Here is an 11,053-nt window from a genome sequence, read left to right as displayed (position 1 = left end):
AGTGGCCCAGGGAGATGTATTCTGTCCGGTTTGTGAGGTATGATCTGAACCAACTGAGGGGAGTGTCATTTAGTCCAGTAGTGAGGTGGAGCCGGTTTAAAAGAATGCCATGGTTGACAGTATCAAATGCAGCAGAAAGGTCCAGGAGGATGAGGAGGGAAAGGAGAGCCAGCATCAGATGATATGAGGAGGTCGTTTGTGACTTTAACGAGGGCAGTCTCTGTGCTGTGGGCAGAGCGGAAACCTGACTGGAATTTTTCAAAGAGGTTATTTTGTTTGAGGTGGTCCTGAAGGTGGGTGGCAACTGCTTTCTCAAGTACTTTTGATATGAAGGGGAGATTGGAGATGGGCCTATAGTTGGATAGGACTTCCGGATCAAGAGTGGGTTTTTTGAGCAGTGGTGTGATAATGGCATTTTTTAAGACAGGGGGAACGTGACCAGTTTTGAGGGAATGATTTATAACAGCAGTGATCAGGGGACTTAGGAAAGTGATATGAGTTTTTACCAGGGAGGTTGGGAGAGGGTCCAGGGGACAGGTGGAGGATTTCATCTTCCTGATGATGTTCTGCACCTCTTCTGATGAAACCTCAGGAAAGCAGTTTAGGGGTTGGGGGACGGTATATGTTGGGGGAACAGTTTGGGTAGGAGGACCAGAAAGGACAGAGCGAATATGTGCAATTTTTGACGTGAAAAAATCCATGAATTTATTGCACTGCTCTTCTGTAGTGGCAGTAAGTGGGGGAGATTGTGGTTTGAGAAGGTGGTTTATAGTGGAAAAAAGCTGCTTGGAATTTCCTGGGCTGTTTCTGATAGCACTGGAGTAAAACTGTGACCTTGCCTCTTTGAGGGACTGTGCATATTTTTGTTGTTGCTCCCGGTAGATTTGTTTGTGGACAGTGAGGCCAGAGGCTCTGAAACGCCGCTCGAGGACCCGCCCTGCTGCCTTCATCTTACGAAGCCCATCTGTGAACCAGGGTGCTGAGCGGGTGAAGGTGACTGTTCTTGTTTTAACAGGGGCGTGGAGGTCCAGGAGGCTGCTTAGATGGCTGTTGTAGTAGTCCACTGCTTCGTCAGCTGATGAAAAGTGTGTCGAAAGATGCTGAAAGTCTCCTGCCAAGAGTTCTGGGTTGATGTTTTTTAGGTTTCTGAAACAAATTTTCCACTTAGGCTTGGAGAGGCTGGATGGGGATGGCAAATCCATAGAAATGACCTTGTGATCAGAGACACCTAGGTCATACACCTGCAGGTTGGTGAGAGGGGCAGAGTTAGTAATGACCAGGTCCAAGGTATGCCCCCTGGTGTGTGTGGGGACACCAACAAGTTGTTTTAAGTTAAAACAGTCCAGTAGTTGAAGAAATTCAGCTGCAAAACGGCAGGAGGGAGTGTCAACATGGATGTTCATATCACCTAAAATTATAACATCGGCTGAGGATGTGCAGAAAGTTGTGAGGAGATTTGACATCTCGGTGATAAATGATGGGTTTGGTTTTGGTGGTCGGTAGATGAGGAGGAACAGCACAGGGGAAGGGGACTTACATTTAAATGCAAGGCATAATGAAGATAGTTCAGGTAATGGTTGCAGAGATAGCTCCAGATCGCTGCGATGGATGACTGACAGGTCGCCACCACGCCCTGTGCTGCGAGCTTTCTGGAGGTAGCTATATCCTTGGGGACAGCTCTCATTTAAAGAAGAAAAGGCATTTGGTTGGTGCCAAGTCTCTGTAATGCACATATAATCCAGAGATTTTTCCAGGATATGGTCATGAATGAGGCATGATTTGTTTGTAATAGATTGTGCATTTAAGAGTTCGATTTTGCTACTTGATGATGCAACAAATCTTTGCACTGGCCGTAGAAGACTGGAGTCCACTCCACGTTTTCCATGCAGCTCACTGAGAGGTGTTGCCATGGAGACATCCAAACTACTTATCCGGTAAGAGACAGCACTCTGATGACGTGTGCGTGGAGCGACATTTCGCGTTGCTGACCAGAGAGCCGGGATATTAAGACGTGTCTGTGAACAGACAAACTTTCTGCGAGAACTTCTATTGATATAGAAAAAAAAAACTTTTCATTAAATGTTTAATAAAAGACAAATATGCTTAGTTCCTTGAGTTTTATTTCAATTGTTCTTTGTAAAGAAAAGCCAGTGGTCAAGTGCCTGCAACAAGAGACATTAGACACATGCCTCATGTAACAAATAAAAAGGAAAAGTTGGCTATACACTGCCCACCTGTAGGCCTATGTCTCCTCTGTCTGTGCAGACTCTTCTGTAGGCCTTTCTGTAGATGTGGAATCCTGCAACTTATATTGCAGCTATAAAGTATACAAGTATAAATTAAGTAAAGTTATTTATGCACTTGCAGGTAGGCTAGTTCGTCCATGACAGTTATCTGAGAGGGTTTATTCACTGTCCAGTGCAATGGAAACAAATGGACATTACAAAGTCTTATACTTTCTTTCCTTTGGAAAGTTAGAAAATGTCCACATATTTCAGCCACCACTTTCTTGGGAACAGATACAAGTGTTGGTGTATTATGTAAAAGTGCACAAAAGAGGAAAACACAATGTCATTACAATGAACTACACTCGGGAAAAATGCTCATGGCAAAATATTTGTACATTAACATAAGTTTATCAGTTTTCACTTTCACAAGTCAAAGCAATTCATCATTACTCAAGATTTAACAGTTGAAATGACTATACAGCCTTAATTTAATGCAGCAAAAAATATTTTACAGTGTAGGCTACTAAGATCTTCTTTTTTCTTTTTTTTTTCTTTTTTGCCTTTTTCTTGGTTGCTTTTATAAACAGACAACCTATAAGAGACTATAATATAACAAAAAATAATTACCATTATGTAGAATATTTTTGTACTTCACTTTTATTTGTTTCCATGTTCTAGTGTGGTGACTCTGACATTACAATGAACAAAGTAATTATGCAATTATTAAAATACAAATATATAGGCTATTAAGTGATAAAAGACATCTAACATGGCCACTTCTAACGGATTTAAATTGTCTGCTACTTTTTGCCAGCCCTCTCTCCTGGCTTTTGCAGACTTTGAGGTGTTCCCTGGCGTTTTAATTAAACATTAAAATTCGGAATAAACTTCGACTATTAGTTCTTGCTCTGCTGAGGAGAAAAACTTAGCGCGCTCTTTGGCCACGCTGAGCAGCCAATGTTTGGCGCTTTGGCGTTGCTGATCAATGTTTCTACTATCGATACATATCCCCTTTTAAACCAGCGCATGAACGCGCAATTATCTCACTAACTCAATCCAGCGATACTAATCATAGCCGGCAGGTGTGTTCGAAGAACCTAATTAGCCAGATCATGATTACCACGATGATATCATCTTGGATGTCTCATTTGATCTCGGATGTTTTAAGCAACGTACGAAGAACGGGCCCCAGGTCTTAGAGTAAGCCAGGATTAGGCCTTCAATCAGGACATTTAAGTAGCTTTTATAAACATACCTTAGAAAAGAAAACATTTTATTTTACTGTTACGGTGCATCGTTAAAGGGATATTGATTTACAAGCAGTGCCCAGAATCAAATTCGTATAAATGTGCACAATTTTCGTCATAAGTTGCGCTTTAGGCGCAAGTAGGCTGCGTATGGGCATTTAGTTGTGCAATTGTTGTGTAAATAGGCTATATTTACTGCCCTCTGAGCAGCATTAAACTGTGTAATCTAAAAGCAACTTCAACTTCTTTGCTAACTCTGCAGTGCAAAGATGGGTTGATACTGATTTAATTGGTAGTTTCATACAGGCGCTATAGTCTCAGCCTCAGAAGTCACGCCCACAGACCGTTGGCTGAACGTCTGATACATAGGCTATGGCACACTTAACTAGAAACACTTCAGGATTTTCAAAGTCCTCATCTGGTTGGTTGAATTCTACAGGATATGTCCGGGAGAAGTGTGTGTCGCATTCTTTAATGGTCTGACTGGAAACAAATGCTGTGACGCCAGACCCCCTCATGGAAGAAGAAAGTTGTCGTGTTTACAACTGTGACAATGTTCGCTTACCAGGATCAACTAAAGCTGGATTTTCAAAAGTTTGTAAAGTTTGCAGCACCATTGTTGCAGTAAACTTGGACAATGTTCTTGTGGTTCTCAACTACAGTCCTCGGGACCCGCTGCTCTGCACATTTTGTATGTCTCCCTTATTTAACACACCTGAACCAGATCATCAGCTCGTCAGGAGAGACTCCATGAACTGATTTGAGTGTGTCAGATAAGAGAGACATACAAAATGTGCAGAGCAGCGGGTCCCGAGGACTGGAGTTGAGAACCACTGATTTATAAGATGCACATTATTTGTACATTGCACATTATTAACTTTACATTTTCACACCCCTCAACACGACGTGGAGCAAAACAAACTGTGATTGGTTGCATTACATGAGAGTCAAGACCTTCTGCCTTCAGTCTAAAGTGAGACTAGTTTTAATACTCCGAATGGTTTCGTTTTGTATAAAATATTCTCATTGTCTGATATACGTAGGCTAATCTTTATTCCTATTACTATATTTACCAAAACATTTTGGAGATCCTATAGTTTGTGCCTTACAAATGGATATTTGTCCAAGTCTCCAATCTCCTTCTTTCCAATCGCCCTACTACCTGTCCGCTTGATCCTATTCCCACTAACCTACTTCAAGCCATTTCATCCTCGGTTGTACCCACACTCACACACATCATAAACACCTCTCTTCACACCTGGTACCTTTCCCACAGTATTTAAGCAGGCTCGTGTAACCCCATTGCTTAAGAAACCCAGTCTAAATCCAGCACATCTGGAAAATTACAGACCAGTATCTCTCCTTCCATTCGTCGCGAAAACACTTGAACGAGTTGTTTTCAACCAGATCTCTTCCTTCCTTACACAGAACAATCTCTTGGACAACAATCAGTCTGGTTTCAAAAGCGGACACTCAACTGAGACTGCCCTGCTGTCAGTAATTGATGCTCTGAGACTGGCAAGAGCAGCCTCCAAATCCTCAGTTCTCATACTACTGGATCTGTCTGCTGCCTTTGACACAGTTAATCACCAGATCCTCCTGTCAATCCTAAAGATGAAGGGCATCTCGGGAACCTCACTCCAATGGTTCAAGTCTTACCTCTCAGGTAGGTACTTTAGGGTATCGTGGAGGGGTCTGTGATGTCTAAGACACAACATCTAGCTACTGGAGTGCCTCAGGGCTCAGTGCTTGGACCACTTCTCTTCTCCATCTACATGACATCACTAGGATCTGTGATTCAGAAACATGGCTTTTCCTATCACTGCTACGCTGATGACACACAACTCTACCTCTCATTCCAGCCTGACGATCTGACGGTAGCTGATCGTATCTCAGCCTGCCTGACAGACATTTCTGGCTGGATGAAGGACCATCACCTTCAACTCAACCTTGCGAAGACAGAGCTACTCGTGGTCCCCGCCAACCCAATACTTCACCACAACTTCACCATTCAGCTAGACTCGTCATCCATCTAGGTCAGCCAGAAACCTTGGTGTGGTAATTGATGGTCAATTAAACTTCACAGACCACATTGCTAGAACTGCCCGGTCATGTAGATTTGCCTTGTACAACATTAGGAGGATCAGGCCCTTCCTATCAGAACATGCTACTCAACTCCTTGTCCAAGCGCTTGTTTTATCCAGACTTGACTATTGTAACGCTCTCCTGGCTGGTCTTCCAGCTTGCATAGTCAAACCTCTGCAACTGATCCAGAACACCGCTGCTAGAGTGGTCTTTAACGAGCCGAAAAGGGCACACGTCACTCCTCTCCTCACAAAATTGCACTGGTTGCCAGTTGCAATTCGCATCAATTCGCATCATTTGATGCAGTCGCATCAAATTCAAGTCACTGACATTTGCCTACAGAACAACCACTGGTTCTGCTCCCTTTTACTTTAACTCTTTACTTCAGACCTACGTGCCATCCAGGAACTTGCGCTCTGCAAGTGAACGACGTCTTGTGGTGCCATCTCAAAGAGGCACAAAATCTCTTTCTCGGACCTTTACCATGACTGTTCCCTGCTGGTGAAATGATCTGCCTAACTCAACCCGAGCTGCTGCGTCCATAGCCACTTTCAAGAAATGGCTGAAGACGCTTCTTTTTCGACAGCACTTGATCCAGTAATACTAACACTTTCTCTACTACTCTATTCTATTCTGTTCTATAACAACAACAAAAAAGAAACAAAAAAAGAAAAAGAAAACAATGCGTTGGATTAAACTGAGAAGGGTCATAGCACTTGCATATTGTTTTCCTACTGTTAGTTTAACTGCTTCTATTGTTCTCATTTGTAAGTCGCTTTGGATAAAAGCGTCTGCTAAATGAATAAATGTAAATGTAAATGTAAATGTAAATGGATATAACTCTGTGAAAAGATACAGTATTGGTCACAGAATCTGGTCAAATTATTAGCTACTGAAATATGTGACCGCTCTTTATTTCACCATAACTGACTGTAATGTTCAATAAAGTTACTCATGTGATGTGTGACCACCTCCCCTTTGTATTTTATAAAGCATACTGATCAGATATTGATAAATCTATAGGTACACTAGGGTCACAGAATCTGACAGGTCAAACACATAGCTACCGAAATATGTGACAGCTCTTTATGTCACCATAACTGACTATAATGTTCAATAAAGTGACTAATGTGATGTGTGACCCCCTCCCCTTTCTATATGAAGCATATTAATAAGATATTGATAATTCTATAGATACAGTAGGGTCACAGAATCTGATGGGTCAAACACATAGCAACTGAAATATGTGACCGCTCTTTACTTCACCATAGCTGACTGTAATGTTCAATAAAGGGACTCATGTGATGTGTGACCATCTTTCCTTTGTATTTTATAAAACATATTGATCAGATATTGATAAATCTATAGGTACACTAGGGTCACAGAATCTGACAGGTCAAACACATAGCTACCGAAATATGTGACCGCTCTTTATTTCACCATAACTTATAATTAACACATTATAATGTTCAATAAAGTGACTCATGTGATGTGTGACCACCTCCATTTTCTATTTTATAAAGCATATTGATCAAATATTGATAAATATATAGATACATAGGGTCACAGAATCTGACGGGTCAAATTCATAGCTACCAAAATATGTGACCAAAAAGTGATGTTTGATCCCCTCCCCTTTCTATTTTATAAAGCATATTGATCAGATATGGATAAATCTATAAGTACATTAGGGTTACAGAATCTGACGGGTCAAATTCATAGCTACCAAAATATGTGACCGCTCTTTATTTCACCATAACTGACTGTAATGTTCAATAAAGTTACTCATGTGATGTGTGACCACCTCCATTTTCTATTTTATAAAGCATATTGATCAGATATTGATAAATATATAGATACATTAGGGTCACAGAATCTGACGGGTCAAATTCATAGCTACCAAATTATGTGGCCGCTCTTTATTTCACCATAACTGACTGTAATGTTCAATAAAGTGACTCATGTGATGTGTGACCACCCCCATTTTCTATTTTATAAAGCATATTGATCATATATTGATAAATCTATAGATACAGTAGGGTCACAGAATCTTACGGGTCAAATTCATAGCTACCGAAATATGTGGCAGCTCTTTATTTCACCATAACTGACTGTAAAGTTCAATAAAGGGACTAATTTGATCTGTGACTATCTCCCCTTTCTATTTTCTATTTTATTTATTTTATTGATAAATCTACAGTAGTACAGTAGGGTCACAGAATCTGACGGGTCAAACATAAAGCTATGTGACCACTCTTTATTTCACCATAACTGACTGTGACGTTAAATAAAGTGACTAATTGGATGTGACCCTTTCTATTTTAAAAAGCTTATTGATCAGATATTTAACTGACAACTGATTTTTAATCCTAGTGATTTTATGATTTCTAATAATAAATTCAAACGCAAAACGGGTTGGAGAGTGGAAGTGGCTAATATGAGCCAATAAGTGCTACTCTGCTGCCATCTACTGGTTATAGTGGTAGTTTTCGTGTCTTTTTATTTTTAAATAAAAGTGTTTTCCATCAAATATTTAATTTCCTACATCTTGAAACTTTCAGTTTTACAAATGGGGACAATTTCTACCGAATTAATAAATAATGTTTTCGTCATCATATTCAAAATAAAATTTGAAGTGCTGGAATGTCCATTTTCAAATATTGTGTTTCTTATTCAAAAGTCTGAATTTCAATCAATAAAACTGGTTAATTGGCAAATTAGGTAATTATGATAACTGCATTAAAATATAAACACAGCATTTACTTTGGTTTGGTGTTGATGAAGAGGTACTTGAACCTTATTAATGTGGTTGTGGGGGTACTTGAGGCTAAAAAGGTTAGGAACCACTGTTTTAGATTATTTACAGTTTTTTTTCACACAGAGAGCAAAACCTCTACTCAAGTCTCCAAAAATCTAAACACATTTAACTGCACACATAACTACTTTACATAACACACATAACTGCACACATAACTGCTTTACACACGTTGCATGTTTTTGAAAGTGTTTCACACTTTTTAAATGCACTGAACATGGTTTTCTGCATAAGACACAACAATCTGACATGAAGTCACATGTTTCCCATTTCAAAACACCGCCATTCAAAATGACACTACATGAGCTAATTGGCCAATACATCTGCCACCTGGCCAAACACCAATCTTTTTCAGTTTACTGTTTTTTTGTGAGCATATTTTTGTTCAGTCCAATGTTAATATATCTGCTGTGCATATGTTGCACTGACTTGTTTGGTGAAAAATAAAAAATTTAAATGTTTTAACAGCATGTGTGTATCTGCAAATATTTCTGTGCATGTAAACCATCTGAAGAATTTTCTACAATTTGAACTATTTTAGTATTATTATGGCAAAGTATAGCCTACTAAAGATGAGAGTGCTTTTCATTATGCCCAGCAACAGTGTGTAGTTGGTTAGACAAAAATCTGGTAATATGAATGAAGTGTGTGCCATTTCGTGCAAAAGTTTGATTTTGATAATGCTATATGTAGTTTTAGTTGCAGTACTTCATTTTGCAGGATATATTAGATATTTTGCAGTTTGGGTGTGTGGTTTTGTGAAATGTGAAGTATTTTGATAAAACCAGCCTAGTTTGCAAAATTGTGTGTTAGCAATTGGAAAAAACTGTAATCTGTAAGTACTAAAAAAGCTTTATAATATATATATATTTTTATTTTTATAAAATCAACCCTTTATGCTGGGTTAAATAACCTAATTTGCTAGGTAAAATTAGCCCAACCTTTGTTCTGTCCTATATTTACCCAGCCCTTGGGCTAAAAACAACCGAAATAGACACATGTGTATGTGAAAGGAGAATGTAAGTGTGTGAGAGTAAAAATATGTGTATGCGAAAGGAGAATGTAAGTGTGTGAGAGTAGAAATATATGCATGTAAAAGGAAAATGTAAGTATGTGAGAGTAAAAATATGCGTATGTGAAAGGAGAATGTAAGTGAGTGTGTGTATGTATACTATGACAGGCTTGTGTGTGTGTACACTATACTATGACGGGCTTGTGCGTGTGTGTGTGTGTGTGTGTGTTTCAAACAATGCAGATTGTTTCAAAGCAGCTTTACAGTGATAACAGGAAAATAATACAAAGTTTGTTTCTGCTGTACAGCAGATCTAGAGGAGAATAGCGTCATAATCCAACTTAAGTAAGTTCAGTGATGGTTCATTTTTGTTGTAAAAAAGTTATTAATTTAGTTCATTTATATGCCACTCTGGAGAAAAAAGTGATGTCATCGTCCAGCTTAGTTCAGTTTTCATATAATGGTGTCAATGCAGGCAGATCAATAACTTTGTTGAATATTAAGTGTCCCCAACTAAGCAAGCCAAAAGCCAAAGGCGGCAAAGGCGATGGTGACGAGGAACCAAAACTCTATCAGGTGACAGAATAGAGAAAAAAAATCTTGGGAGAAACCAGGCTGAGTCAGGGGGCCAGTTCTCCTCTCCTCTGGCCAACAAACAAACAGTGTATGATTATGAATCAGGCAGCATTACAAGTCAGAAGTCAGATTGGATCAGAACATTCAGAATATTTATCCAGGTCCATCTGGTTGAAGATCTGAAAACCCCTCGTGGAAGTAGAAAGCCGTTGTATGCAATGCATTGCAAAAACAAATATGTTTTGGGTTTTCTTTTCAACAGCTATTGCAATGATTTCCCTTCAATAAACAACTGAAAAAGTTAGTTATAGTTTGGAAATACAATGCAAAAGCATATGTCAATATCATTGCACAGAAGAATAAATTAGATATTGTATCCAATACAATGCAACAAGTGCATTGCGAATGTCATTTTTCACTGCATACCATCATATTGTGTGTGTGTGTTGTTTTATGGTGTCTCCTTTAACCGTTACACCTTTTACCTATTTATTTATTATTCTCAGGTAGGTAAGGAAAGTCAAATCTGGACAAAACCATAAGTATTCAAAAAGTACTTACAATTGGTTCAGAAGACTTCCCTGTGGTCAGTTCTTGCTTAAGGTTCTTAAATTATCACTCTGGTAGACAATATCTTGCCAATAATATAATATAAGTTTTATTAAAGTTAACAAAAGTTATATAAAGTAAAATAGTAAAGTTACAATAATAAGTTTCAATTTAGGTACAATCAGCTGGTTTCAGGCGTCGAGGGACACTGCGCTATTCAGTCTCCAACAATTCAGTCTCTCTCTCAGTCTTTTACACGCAGACTTTCCAGACTCTCCTCTGACGTCATCAAATGGAGTTCTGCCAACTCCTTCATCACGGCCCTCAGTTGCTTACAGCGTATCCTTCGACAGCGTCTCCGTCTTCTCTTTCTCTTCTTTCTCCTCTTAATCGTCTGTAACACATACCTTAACTAGTACATTTTCCATTTATCATAAAAACTATTTCTAATACATAAGTGCTTTCTACTCTAAATCAGTCAATACATACATTTCATGCAAGTAAATAGTTTTCTTAATAAAAGTGAAATCACACAATACAT

The sequence above is a fragment of the Leuciscus leuciscus genome, assembly GCF_965113295.1.
Source record: "Leuciscus leuciscus genome assembly, chromosome: 5".
In the NCBI taxonomy this organism is placed as follows: Eukaryota; Metazoa; Chordata; class Actinopteri; order Cypriniformes; family Leuciscidae; genus Leuciscus; species Leuciscus leuciscus.
Note: the sequence above shows the minus strand (reverse complement) of the source record.